General features: G+C 36.8%; 1 long non-coding RNA gene across 1 annotated transcript; it reads right to left on the bottom strand.

The window, feature by feature from the left end:
- Positions 1-8,679: 8,679 nt before the first annotated feature.
- LOC148981513 (uncharacterized) lies at positions 8,680-11,620 on the bottom strand. The gene is made up of 2 exons (XR_016168599.1): positions 9,345-11,620; positions 8,680-9,244 (listed from the first exon to the last, which is right to left on the bottom strand). It is a non-coding gene; the product is annotated as an uncharacterized LOC148981513 (long non-coding RNA).
- Between the last annotated feature and the right edge of the window lie 3,577 nt (positions 11,621-15,197).

The raw sequence follows: 15,197 nt of genomic DNA, 5'->3' as shown, positions 1-15,197 counted from the left end.
ATGGACTTCAATGGGGTCCAAACGGTTCAAGGTCCAAATGAGAGTTTCAGTGCAGCTTCAAAGGGCTTTAAACGACACCAGATGATGAATAAGGGTCTTATCAGACTCTCCTGTTCGAACTCGTTCATCAAAATGAACAAATCTTTTTTTCGAGTCGTTCATTGAATCAATCAAAGGACTCGAAAAAAGATTTGTTCATTTTGATGAACGAGTTCGAACAGAAGAGTCTCGAACGCGCGAGCGTTTTTGCTTATAATACTTAAACTTTTTTATTTATTTTTGAAACGGCCGATCGTTTTGCTAGATTAGACCCTTATTCATCGTCTGGTGTCGTTTAAAGGCCTTTGAAGCTGCACTGAAACTCTCATTTGTACCTTGAACCATTTGGACCCCATTGAAGTCCATTATATGGAGAAAATCCTGGAATGTTTTCATCAAAAACCTTCATTTCTTTTTGACTGAAGAAAGAAAGACATGGACATCTTGGATGACATGGGGGCGAGTAAATTATCAGCAGAAGTTTTTTTAAAAGGGGGAACTACATCCACTGACCACAATCACACACAATACTGACTGTCTTAATCTTCAACACTACATCTATTTGTTCAGCATTTAAGACAAAAAGGGTTTCTTTATTTACAATAGATGATGCATGTTGATTTTTTTATCTAATGTAATGACATTTGTATACTTTTTTGCGTTGCTTAATAAATTGTCTAAGTATTTTTATTTTTTACAATTGGCTTAAATATTTATATTTGCTCACCAAGGCTCCATTTATTTGATGAAAAATATTGTTAATCAAGTCATATTGTTAAGTATTTTGTCTATTTAAAATAACTGTTCGCTGTTTAAATATAAGTTATAGTGTATTTAATTTCTGTGATTTTTAGCTGAATTTTCAGCATCAACATTACTACAGAAATCCTCAAAACATTTGTGCCGCTTCATATTTTTGTGGACACCCTGATATATTTTTTCAGTATTTTTACAAATGGAATGTTATTTATTGCAGTATTATAAATGTCTTTACGGTCACTTGATAAATTTAATGCATCCTTGCTGAATAAAAGTATTAATTTATGTAAAAACAACCTTGGCTCTGAAGCGTCTATTGCCGGGAAGACGTCTGTCAGATGTATCTCTGACAGTTTACATCGATTTTATCAGGCGTCTGAGCTAGGAAAATGAGTTAACTCCAACTCAGATGAGGCAAAATTAGTTCCCTTTCTAAATCTGCAAGGCTGGCTGAGCTTAATCTGTTATAGAGGCTTTAATTAGCTGGCAAACTTCTCATTAGAGCTTTATCAGGTCAAGAGCAAACACACTGCTATTAACACACACATTGATTACACAAGACGTCTGAGTGCGCATAGATAACTTTATGCTGTAACTAAAGTATTCAACAGGCAAACAGCATCTTTCTACAATAACGTGTATTTTGAGTATAAAATATTTTAGTCTATGAAATGTTTTGTTGAAAAGAGCATTTGTGCACACTGTAAAAAAACTTGTTGGTTTAACTTAAAAAAGTAAGTAACCTGGTTGCCTTAAAATTTTAAGTTGATTGAACTGAAAAAAGTGAGTTAATACAATGAAGGAGATTAATTTAATCATCAGAAACTCAGTTATCTCAACTAAATAAATTATTATAAAGTTGATTTGACAAGAGAAAATATGTTGTGATAACAAATCTTGAAAATATTTTTTTTCAGTGCAGTAAATGGCACTTGATTTAATATTGTATATTGTATGTAAGCTACTTTTTAGTGTGGCTTAAGTGTCTAAATTTATACCTTCTCACCAAGAGTTTAAATATCTGATCAAAATGTAGTAAAAATACTGTAAATATGTATTTAAAATGTAATGCAAAGCTGTATTTTCAACATCATTACTCCAGTCTTCAGTGTCACATGATCTTTCGCCATTTAAATGAAAATTTATATTTTTGATTAAATGTGACGTCACAGCTCAGGATAATCCTTAGTGAAGGTTTGGGGACATTACTAAGATGTAATTTTCCTTTGTGTATATACCAGTTTATTCACTCACAAAGGCATTAATTTATCGTTTTTTCTTTACTTTTCTGTTTTTGCTTCAATTCACAGTTTATTGTGGTTTTGGTCCATGGCTCAAAACGCTTATGGAGAAAATGACTTCTGGTTCCAAAGTCACTGAAAAGTGGCCGCTAACTGTCGCGCTCTGTTTCACGCACCACAATTTTATCATCTAAATGGATTGGAAAAGCATGGTATTCTTTTATTTGCCCTCAGCTTAATCATACTTGATTTCTTGAAGATTTCCTCCGGACCCCCCGGATTCTGTTTGGATTTGATCAACGATGGTAGTTGTCCTGAAATGCACCAATGATTTAAAACAAAGTGTGTGCATTAGAGTGGTGGTTTTTCGTTCCAGCTCCAGATTTTGAATGCATTGTTTATTTGTTTCGCAGTATACAATCAGACGTTTGAATCGACTCCCTCTGCTCTGGCTGTTTCCCGTTGAAATGCGAGATCTTTGAGTTCTGTTATTGTAAAGGGGTACTTCAGATGTTTGACATATGTCCTGACCTGTTGCCGTGTCTTTCTCGGGTGTTAGGCCTCTTGTGTTTGTGTGAACTCAACCTGTTAGTGTGAAGGTGGTGCAAACATTAAATTCTCCTTTATGTGTTGCACAGAAGAAGAAAAAAACAGCATATGGTTTTGTAATGAAATTAGAGGAGTTCAATGACGAAATGTTTATTTTTGTTTACATTTTTTACACGTTGAATATTGCTTTTCTTTCAGTGTGTAATAAAGCTGTTTGTGAATGTAAAAGGTCTGCAAATTTAAGAACAAAGTGCACAACAAATAAGGTTAAAGTCTTCTAAAAGAAAGAATTGATTCTGAACTGCTGAAACGAGTCATCAGCAATTCCAGTCTCGTTTTCTGTTACGATGCAACACATTTGCATAATGTCAGCCTATATGAAAAAAAACCTATATCACTTAAAAACCTATATCACTTATAAACCTATATCAAGTGATGTATACCTATATCAAGTGTTGTGATATTTAACACTTACCCGCTCGCTAAATCCACCGAATGAGACCACGTAGATCATAGAGCTCTGATGACGTTGACGCAGCTGTCACTCAAAAAAGACGGAATTCACAGTAGTTTCTTGTAAAAGCCCCGTGCCTGTATTATTTTCACAGTAAAAGTCTAAATATGGTATTATATTGTGAATTGTCACAGTTAAAGCCTGTGAAGTGGTAATAATGTAATTAACTGTGAAATTTTACAGTTATATATAGTGAAATCCTGGAAAAATTTTACAGTGTATGTATCTGCGACTGGAAGAGTTTGGTTAGTGTTGTTCATGTCTGGAAGAAGACCAATCACAGCAGACTGGGCCATCTGACCAATCAGAGCAGAGTAGACCAATCACTGCAGACTGGGCCATCTGACCAATCAGAGCAGAGTAGACCAATCACTACAGACTGGGCCATCTGACCAATCAGAGCAGAGTAGACCAATCACTACAGACTGGGCCATCTGACCAATCAGAGCAGAGTAGGCCAATCACAGCAGACTGGGCCATCTGACCAATCAGAGCAGAGTAGACCAATCACAACAGACTGGGCCATCTGACCAATCAGAGCAGAGTAGACCAATCACTACAGACTGGGCCATCTGACCAATCAGAGCAGAGTAGGCCAATCACAGCAGACTGGGCCATCTGACCAATCAGAGCAGAGTAGACCAATCACTGCAGACTGGGCCATCTGACCAATCAGAGCAGAGTAGACCAATCACAACAGACTGGGCCATCTGACCAATCAGAGCAGAGTAGACCAATCACTACAGACTGGGCCATCTGACCAATCAGAGCAGAGTAGGCCAATCACAGCAGACTGGGCCATCTGACCAATCAGAGCAGAGTAGACCAATCACTACAGACTGGGCCATCTGACCAATCAGAGCAGAGTAGGCCAATCACAGCAGACTGGGCCATCTGACCAATCAGAGCAGAGTAGACCAATCACTGCAGACTGGGCCATCTGACCAATCAGAGCAGAGTAGACCAATCACTACAGACTGGGCCATCTGACCAATCAGAGCAGAGTAGACCAATCACAACAGACTGGGCCATCTGACCAATTAGAGCAGAGTAGACCAATCACTACAGACTGGGCCATCTGACCAATCAGAGCAGAGTAGACCAATCACTACAGACTGGGCCATCTGACCAATCAGAGCAGAGTAGGCCAATCACAGCAGACTGGGCCATCTGACCAATCAGAGCAGAGTAGACCAATCACTACAGACTGGGCCATCTGACCAATCAGAGCAGAGTAGACCAATCACAACAGACTGGGCCATCTGACCAATCAGAGCAGAGTAGACCAATCACTACAGACTGGGCCATCGGACCAATCAGAGCAGAGTAGGCCAATCACAGCAGACTGGGCCATCTGACCAATCAGAGCAGAGTAGACCAATCACAACAGACTGGGCCATCTGACCAATCAGAGCAGAGTAGACCAATCACTACAGACTGGGCCATCTGACCAATCAGAACAGAGTAGACCAATCACTACAGACTGGGCCATCTGACCAATCAGAACAGAGTCGACCAATCACTACAGACTGGGCCATCTGACCAATCAGAACAGAGTAGACCAATCACTACAGACTGGGCCATCTGACCAATCAGAGCAGAGTAGACCAATCACTACAGACTGGGCCATCGGACCAATCAGAGCAGAGTAGGCCAATCACAGCAGACTGGGCCATCTGACCAATCAGAGCAGAGTAGACCAATCACAACAGACTGGGCCATCTGACCAATCAGAGCAGAGTAGACCAATCACTACAGACTAGGCCATCTGACCAATCAGAACAGAGTAGACCAATCACTACAGACTGGGCCATCTGACCAATCAGAACAGAGTCGACCAATCACTACAGACTGGGCCATCTGACCAATCAGAACAGAGTAGACCAATCACTACAGACTGGGCCATCTGACCAATCAGAGCAGAGTAGACCAATCACTACAGACTGGGCCATCTGACCAATCAGAGCAGAGTAGACCAATCACTACAGACTGGGCCATCTGACCAATCAGAACAGAGTAGACCAATCACTACAGACTGGGCCATCTGACCAATCAGAACAGAGTAGACCAATCACAACAGACTGGGCCATCTGACCAATCAGAGCAGAGTAGACCAATCACTACAGACTGGGCCATCTGACCAATCAGAACAGAGTAGACCAATCACAACAGACTGGGCCATCTGACCAATCAGAGCAGAGTAGACCAATCACTACAGACTGGGCCATCTGACCAATCAGAGCAGAGTAGACCAATCACTACAGACTGGGCCATCTGACCAATCAGAGCAGAGTAGACCAATCACTACAGACTGGGCCATCTGACCAATCAGAACAGAGTAGACCAATCACAACAGACTGGGCCATCATCATAGGCCGGTTCATTTTGTTGTTGTTAATTTGGGTTAAATTAAGATAAGTTTACAATAAATTTGCTCTTAATTAGTGGGAAAACTTGCCTGGAGATTTTTATGGATTTCTAACTCTTCAAATAAATCAGAAAATAAATTCTCAGATCTGATTTTTCGTTTTATCACACGCCAGTTGAATATAACAAAAGGACACAATGGACACAAGCCATTCAGCGAAAGATATGAAGGAACGCCAGTGGAATCACATCCAGATGTGTGTGTTTGCAGGAGACTTTATTTAGCAGATTTTAATATGGGTGAAATCCGTCATTGAATCTGAGAGGATTGTTCTTCACACACTAAAAGTATTTCTGACGTGTTGCAGACTGCTAATGTGCAGAGCCGCAATGATGGATCATGACAGCTTACAGACCTGGACTGAGTTTATAAATCAAACACAAGTGTCAGACAGCGAGGGCTTGATGTGATCAGCACCCGTATTGAACCCGTCATGTTTTGGACTGTATCCTGTCAATGATTATATCATCAGATGTCAAATCACAATGAATCATAATTGTTATTTATAAATGAAATGGCCCAATAGATTTGGTACTGTAGATTTGAAATGGCTTCTGATATGATTAGAAATACCTTATACAGTTCTTTATGTTTATATTATGTGTGTGTGTGCATGTGTGTATATATATATATATATATATATATGTGTGTGTGTGTGTGTGTTTGTGTATGTATATATGTATGTTTAGGGCTACGAAACAATTCATCGCATCCAAAATAAATGTTATATATAAATACAATTTTATATATATATGTATGAAGAGTTCAGATGCAAAAGCCTCTAAGTGCCGTTTGAAATTTTCTTAGAATGAGCATTTTTATCAAGCTTGTATATTTAAGTTCAGTAATTTCACTTAAATGGCAATGATAATTACCTATTAATTGTTTTTTAAGTGAAATTACTGAACTTAAATATACAAGTTTGATAAAAATCATCATTCAAGAAGAAAATTTCAAATGGCATTTAAAAGCTTTTGCATCTGAACTCTTCATATACACAGTATATAAGGAAATAATTCTTGCATATATATTATATATATATTTTATATATATATATATATATATATATATATATAACATTTTTTATTTTACGCCATAAACAATGATGTAAAAAATTATTTCTTACAGAATTCCCAAATGTAAGTTCAAAACTATTTTACTAATTATTACCAATTGTACTATTATTAGTTGTGTGTGTGTAATATAATAAATTGCAACAAAAATTTATATGAAATACTCTTTATACAGTATATGTGTGTGTGTGTTTGTGTATAGGTATACATTGACTTACATATGTAAGATATATATATATATATATATATATATATATATATATTTGTATCTGTATGTGTGCGTATAAAATACATTTTTATTTGTATTATTAAAATGTATAACTAGAGCTGTGTTTATGCATGTGTAATATATATATATATATATATATATATATATATATATATATATTACACATGCATAAACATATATATATATATATTTATATATATATATAACAATACTTATAGATATTTATATATTTTTTACAATTATTTGCTAGCTGTATTTTTGCTGTATCACGGCTTAATATATTGTAATCTTGATCAAATGATTTTTATTTATTTTTAACTATAAATATTTAAACTTATTTACATAATCCTGAACTGATTGTTTCAAATATTTTAAGGTCAAAAATTACACACAAAGCAATAGGTTTGGTTTTCACCGTCCTTATTTTTCCGCCCCGTTCTGGTGGTTTGCATGATCTTCACATGAATTCCCTACTGTAATTATGTATTTTTAATTGTCAGAAGTATTTTCAAAATAACCAGATGTTATAAACATGTCTTGTCAAATCATGCAACCAATTACGGTGATTCAAACCACAACCTCATGGAGAAAATGATTCCTCCTTTAGGTTGGTTTTAGGTTTGAATCAACATGTTGTATTTATTTTTTAGAATTATGTCGAGAGCGCGGGGCTTTTCTCGAAAACCTCAATCCATGTCATTTCAACCACCAGATGCTGAAATACTGTATGAAGATGAATCTCTTGTGCCATCTGTTCATGTCATAATTAGTGCCTCAGACAGGCAGACTACACAGAAACTTGACTTCTTAGTAAAGGTTTTCATGAAAATATACATGCAGGATGGGACTGTCATGTGACCAAAGAGTCACATGATATTATGAAAGCTTTCTGGACACGTTTCCGTGGCAGTGAAGTTTGTGAAGTAGTACAGTGTAAATATTTGGCCATTTCCTTTGATTCAAGACTTCCTGACCACTGCTCAGAAATGTGCGTTTGTGTTTATACCAAAACACCCCAACAGAAAAAAAAGTCCGCTGTTTATGAAACTAACTGTAACCAAAAACTGTGGGAAATATATTAATATCCTATAAATTAAATATCCAAGCCAAGTGTTCAGGAACAAACGTATCTTTATCTCCATCTAGTGGTTGTTTGGTGAGATTGCAACTGTCATGAAGAATCAAATCCTTGATGTTTTGAGGGAAAGAAACAAGACGATTGTTATTATTTTTTTCATATTTTTATATACTTTTCATTACATTTTATATGCACATATTTTCAGGCAGTGCATGGTTATAGTACTTCCCCATAGATATACTGTATGCAACACACACATTTGACACAAACTTGACCACAATGACATCGGTACACGACCAGAGGAAGAGGAATTCTTCTTCATCACCATCAGTCTTTAGTGTCATTCGGTGTCTGTATATAATATTCATCTCCTACAAACCCACTTCAGAAGTTTGTTCACTCACACGGTCCAAAAATATCAGTCCATTCGCTCCTGACCCATGAGAAGGGACCTTTGGCAGTTTTTAACAGTATTGGCCAGTGTTTAATAGTTTCTCTTCTCTCCAGAAAACACTCCCAGGCACTCAGAGGAAAGCCAGAACTACCATTAGCATAGAAAAGCATTATTGCTCCCGGCTGTGAATTAGAAACAAAGGATTTAAAATGTCACATTCTTTCTCTGTGTCTTCAGAAACACTTCCATCATGTGACTGCTATGAGAGTTCTTTTAGAATGTTGCTACATGGTTGCTAGGGTGTTCTGCATGGTTGTTAGGTGATTACATACTGGCTTTGTGAAGTCTCTGTGGTATTTCTTTTTGCCAATGATGCTTGCTTGTCTCAACCCCTATTAAAATGCCTATGGACAAGATATATGACCAATATCCAAAAGTGAATCATTCAGACGAGTCACATATGGTATTTTATCAATAAGGTTCACCCCATTCACACCAAGAATGATAACTATTTCATAAAGATATCATTGACAATAGTTCTAAAAGAATAGCAGATTCCTACAGAAGCTTGTTTCCGCCACAGAATAAAACTATTTAAAATACTTTCTTTTCTCAGAATTGCATGATATAAAGTCGTAATTGCGAGTTATAAATATATATTTTTTCATGCAATTGTTTACATCTTGCAATTTGACTTTCTCTTTCAATTGTGATTTTTTTTTTTATTTCGTAATTCTGACTTTTTTTCTTAGATTTGTGACTATTTATTTCTCAAATCTGACTTTTTTCTTGCAATTGCGTCTTTATCTCGCAATTATGACTTTCTTAAAATTGCGACTTTTTATCACACAATGCTGTTTTTTTCTCGCAATTGCAACATTTTATCACGCAATTCTGACTTTTCTCGCAATTGGGACTTTTTATCACGCAATTCTGACTTCTCGCAATTGCGATTTTTTTTATCACACAATTCTGACTTTTTATCTCGCAATTCTGACTTTTTATCTCGCAATTCTGACTTTTTATCACGCAATTCTGACTTTTCTCACAATTGCGACTTTTTATCACGCAATTCTGACTTTTCTCACAATTGCGACTTTTTATCTCACAATTCTGACTTTTTTCCCGCAATTGCAACTTTTTATCACACAATTTTTACTTTTTTCTTGCAATACCAATTTTTTAATGACACAATTCTGATTTTCTCGTAATTGCAACATTTTATCTCGCAATTCTGACTTTTTTCTTGCAATTGCGACTATCACACAATTCTGATCTTTTTTCTTGCAATTGCAATTTTTGAATCACACAATTCTGACTTTTCTTGCAATTACATTTTATCTCGCAATTCTGACTTTTTTTCTCACAATTGAAAAATTTTATCTCACAATTCTGACTTTTTTCTCACAATTGCAAAATTTTTATCTCGCAATTCTGACTTTTTTCTCACAATTGCAAAATTTTTATCTCGCAATTCTGACTTTTTTCTCACAATTGCAAAATTTTATCTCGCAATTCTGACTTTTTCTTGCAATTGCAACATTTAATCTCACAATTCTGACTTTATTTCTCGCATTCACGAGTTTATATCACAAAATTCATAGAAAAAAGACAGAATTGCAAGATGTAAACTCGCAAATTCAAAGAAAAAGTAAGAATTGCGATATAAAAAGTCGCAATTACCCTTTTTATTCATTTAGTGGCAGAAACAAGCTTCCATACAAGCCACTACTATAACAATGAATAATTTTTCTCCAGCTGATGAACATTAACATCCAATCAGAATCCATCCTGTATTTAAAGCAGCAGACGTCAAAATCGCAGCGTACGGTTAGAATAAACACTCGTTATCATCCACTAGTGTGGACGCTAATATGGTTATCTTTATAGTTATCGTTCTTGGGGTGAATTGCCCTTTAGGTAGCACAGCCTCAGCAAATGTACAGGCAAGTTTTTGTCAAAAACATTGTTTTCTAATTCACAGGAGTGGCTGCAATAAAATTTATATATTTTCTGCACTGCATTACAATGTATTTGTATATGCACGTAACATTTTAATAAATATTTTGAGCTTGGTGCAACTTAAGCTTTATGAACAACATCTGTCAGAACAAATCATTTTTGCATGTACAGTCAGAGGTGTAAAGTCCAGGTTCAGAAAGTTAAAATCCTCCACAGTATTTTGTTTTAATCACCTGGATTTGCCAATTAGCAGTTTTTCAGCCCGAACAAAGAAGTAATTAGTGAACTGGTGGGATACACATATGGCAGGACCTTTACTTTCTGAACCTGGACTTTACACCTCTGTGTACAGTAATGCACTTTCAGTGGAAATCAATGCGGCACTGCACTGGGATAAATGGATAAAACGTACACCATTTTGAATGTACAGTATAGCCATCACACGGTACATGTTAATTACTGTTATTTCCATTATTTAGTCCTATTATGACCATGAAAAATCCAGTAACACAGTAAGTGCATCACTGTAAATGAAATTTAAGGACGAGTGAAAATTATTGTATATGCTAAACGACAGCTGGCCACAGATAGAAATCAGATGCTTGAACTTTCAATCTGGTAACACTGAAATTGAGCAGATGTTAAACACTGGCATCATTATTCACGTCTATAATATCTCCAATTCTTCCATCAATCACACAGTAATCATATAGCAGACTGTAAGGTTTCTTCTCAGCACATCAAAAAAGGTGTAGACTCCCTTCCCTTCAGTTGAATTACAGTTATTGTAATTTATTGTTGTAATGTGTAGACGTGTTGTTAAATCGGGAATTTAGAGTTAGACTACTTTTCAAAAGTTTGAGGGTCAGAAAGATTTTTTTTTTTCATTAAGGCTGCATTTATTTGATCAAAAATACAGTGATATTGTGAAATATTATTAGAATTCAAAAAGACGGTTTTCTATGTGAATATATTTTCACTTGATATTTCCAGCATCATTACTCCAGTCTTCAGTGTCACACGATCCTTCAGAAATCACTCCAATATGATGATTTGCCGCTCAATGAAACATTTCTGATTATTATAAATGGTTCGTATTTTTCGGATTCTTTCATAAAAAAAGAACAGCATTTATTTGAAATAGAAATCTTTTGTAACATTTCACATCCTTACTGTTAATTTTGATCCATTTAATGCATCCTTGCTGAAAAGTATTATTAATAATAATAATAATAAAACTTATTGACACCAAACCTTTGCACAATAGTGCACAATAAGTTTCATATCAGCTCCTTATCTGTGCCCAATTAATTATTAATATAATAAATATCTAAAAGTGTGGATTGAACATTGTTAAAATTAGGGGTGTGACGATAACCGCATCACCGCGATATCGAGTTAATGAGATGCCTACCGCGGTGTGAGGTTCATAACCGCACTTTTTTTTTCTGCTGAAAGTTACCGGAGTGCAAATGATGTGTGATATGAACAATAAAAACATTAATCTTTGCTTATAATTTATTGTATTCAGCGAGTCCTTTGTTCAAGGGCTTCTGGAGAGAGAGAAAAAAAAAACGCTTTTCTGCGCAAGGGAGGGACAGTCCATATGGGAGGGGGGGTATTTTTTGTGTGTCTGATTATTAGTATAACTGTTTGGTGTCAGTACTTGGGATGTTTACAGATAATGTTCAATTAAATACACACAAACACAAGCATAAAAGACAAAAGCATAACATAAACAGTTGGAGTTTGATTTTAATTGCATGCGATACTTCTCTTATGTGGTATAGTCAGGCAGTTGACAGCAGCCCGCAGCCAAAAGATATCGAAACAAATAACAGAATTATATATATTTATATAATTCTGTTATTTGTTTCGATATCTTTTGGGTTTAATAGGAATTATGGAACAGGTTTTGTCATCGTTTGCAACCCATTATTTTGTAGAATGAATTATTAAAAGTTTTTTTGCGCGTCAATTCCGTGTCTTCATCAGTTGGGAGCAAACTATCCTCGGTTAATAACTGTAGGACTGGTTTAACAGAGGACGCTGTAACTGTCTTCTCGGAAGACAGCGCATCTGTAAAATCTGCGACCTTCTTCAGCGCTGCATTAACGGATTCAAGGACTTCGATGTCCTGCCACGTCGGTATCAAATGCTGGCTGCGCCGGTCATCCATCAACACCCTCCTAATGGCTGGGAGTTGCTCGAGAGCGCGCGCAACCATTTTCTGCTTAGTGCCCCACCTGGTAGGACAATCCTGTGAATACATAAGACAAATTAATACCCCAATTAGGCTATGATTTTTTTTTTTTTGTCCTGTGCAATAAAAATATTTATTTATACATCGTGCCACTATTTATATGTGTATTTTTGCCATCTGTTGTGTTTAATGTTATGGAGCTCCGCACATTAGAAAAAATGGCTAAATCGTACACACGATTTATATAAATAGAGGGAACAATTAGTAAATAATTTTGCAAATCGAGGAAACGAAATAGTAAATTGTGCGCATGATTTATAAAATGAGGGAACGAATTAATAGGCTAGATATGTTTTTTTTTTTTTTTTTTTTTTGCACAATGTGCAAGGCTCCGTATGCTGTTATAACAAGCGAATTTCTCCAGCTCGGGATCAACAAAATCGTATCTTATCTTGATAATGAAAATGGGCAGCAGAAATTCAGAGTATTGATTGGCGTTTCCATAAATATATTTACAGGATTTTAGATTTCGTTATTTTGTATTCCCTTTGAAAAATTATAATTATTAGGCCTACATCATAAACAACATATTAACAATAATATGAAATACCATTTAGCCATTTTTTCTAATGTGCGGAGCTCCATAACATTAAAAACAACAGATGGCAAAAATACACATATAAATAGTGGCACGATGTATAAATAAATATTTTTATTGCACAGGACAAAAAAAAAAAATCATAGCCTAATTGGGGTATTAATTTGTCTTATGTATTCACAGGATTGTCCTACCAGGTGGGGCACAACTCCCAGCCATTAGGAGGGTGTTGATGGATGACCGGCGCAGCCAGCATTTGATACCGACGTGGCAGGACATCGAAGTCCTTGAATCCGTTAATGCAGCGCTGAAGAAGGTCGCAGATTTTACAGATGCGCTGTCTTCCGAGAAGACAGTTACAGCGTCCTCTGTTAAACCAGTCCTACAGTTATTAACCGAGGATAGTTTGCTCCCAACTGATGAAGACACGGAATTGACGCGCAACCTGAAAAGAAAAATGGCTGGGGTCTTGAAAGACAAATATAGTGCGCCTGCAACACAGCAACTATTGGCAAAGGCCTCATTCATTGACCCAAGATACAAGGACATCAACCCCGGAGATGACGTTAAAGATGCGCTCTTGGAGGAGATGATGGCAATGCCAGAAGAGCGGCGCGATATCGGGGATGGAGAAGGTGCCATGAGTACCGCTGCGTCTGGAGAGGAAGGAGGAGGAAGTGCGCCATCATCTTCGCCTCCTCCTCCAAAAAAAAAAAGAATCTTGCGGACCTGCTTGGAAAGAGAAAAGCACAATCCTCCAATCCGGTCCCAAAAAGAATCCGTGCAGATACCGAAGTCGCAAGGTATATGCAGGAGGACGCCCTCGATCTGCACTCTGATCCGCTTGCCTGGTGGCGGGATAATCAGGCTCGATTCCCTCTTCTATCGAAAGTTGCCAGAAAATATATGACTATTTGCGCAACGAGCACTCCTTCGGAGCGTGTATTCAGTGCGGCTGGCAACATTGTTACTCCGTTAAGATCCTCGCTGAAACCAGACAAGGTTAACATGTTGGTTTACGTTTAACCTAATTAATAGTTAATTATTAATATGTACAATTTAATATAAATGTTAATTTGCTGTTAATAATAAAGAAAACTGCTTTATAATTATTAAAAAGGCTGTTTTAGTTTAGCCTAACGAATAGTTAATTATTTACAATTTAATATGAATCTTAATCTGTTTATTTGTTAATAAAGAATAATATTCTTTTATAATATGCTTTATAATATTCATTTCCATTGTCATTTACAAGCTACATGCGTTCTTGATCGTCTGCAGTGTGTGATGATGATGCGATCACGGTAAAAAAACTAATTTTTGGCGGGGGTGGGGGGTGATAGGGGGGGGTTTGGGCGGTTAACCGCCAAACCGCGAGATTTGTTGCTGCTTCACCGCGGTAAGAAAAAATCCCATACCGTCACAGCCCTAGTTAAAATGATAAGTGGACATTTTTTTTTAATTACATAAATACCTGAAAATGTGTCCACCAATTCATCCGCTGTGATACAGGGATGTTTGGTTGCATAAACGCTCAGAGCCGGCACACATCTCATGACGTCTCAATGATCGGAGCATCACACGGACCAGACCTTCTCCTCCTAATCCAGTTTGCTCTTGACTACTGTTGCCACGGTAACCGACCGGAGGCGTGCAGAAGCCTCCCGTTATTCCTTGCATAGACAGACAGGTCTGTCCTATTTAGCAAATCACATTGCACATGATTGAATCGACCTGATGATCAGATTCTAGATTTTCGTGCAATTCGGTGCAAAAGTGACACTATAGCTTATATCCTGTTTTTCCTCAGCACCATCATGTCATATTGTGGCCAGCAGCATCATTATAACTCTCTCTCACCGTGTATCTGCTCTAATGCCCGACTTTCTAGTTGCTAAGAGACCAACAAGTGCCAACTGGCATGAAATCTCCCATTGCGACGGTCGATTTCCATCTGATGTTTTTGCTTGTCCTTCATGTGAACCAACATCTGTTGCTTTGTTGATAAATTCGTACAACTTGTTTCAAGTGAAATAATGTGTAGCTAGCATGAGTTCGTTTACAGCGTGTTATCTTTCAAGGAGTGTTTTAACAGAATTCAGTATTTTATACGTCTGCACTCGCTCTTAA

This window comes from Pimephales promelas, chromosome 5 (genome assembly GCF_988280905.1).
Source record: "Pimephales promelas chromosome 5, fPimPro1.hap1.1, whole genome shotgun sequence".
NCBI lineage: Eukaryota > Metazoa > Chordata > Actinopteri > Cypriniformes > Leuciscidae > Pimephales > Pimephales promelas.
Note: the sequence above shows the minus strand (reverse complement) of the source record. Positions and strands in the feature narration are given on the sequence as shown.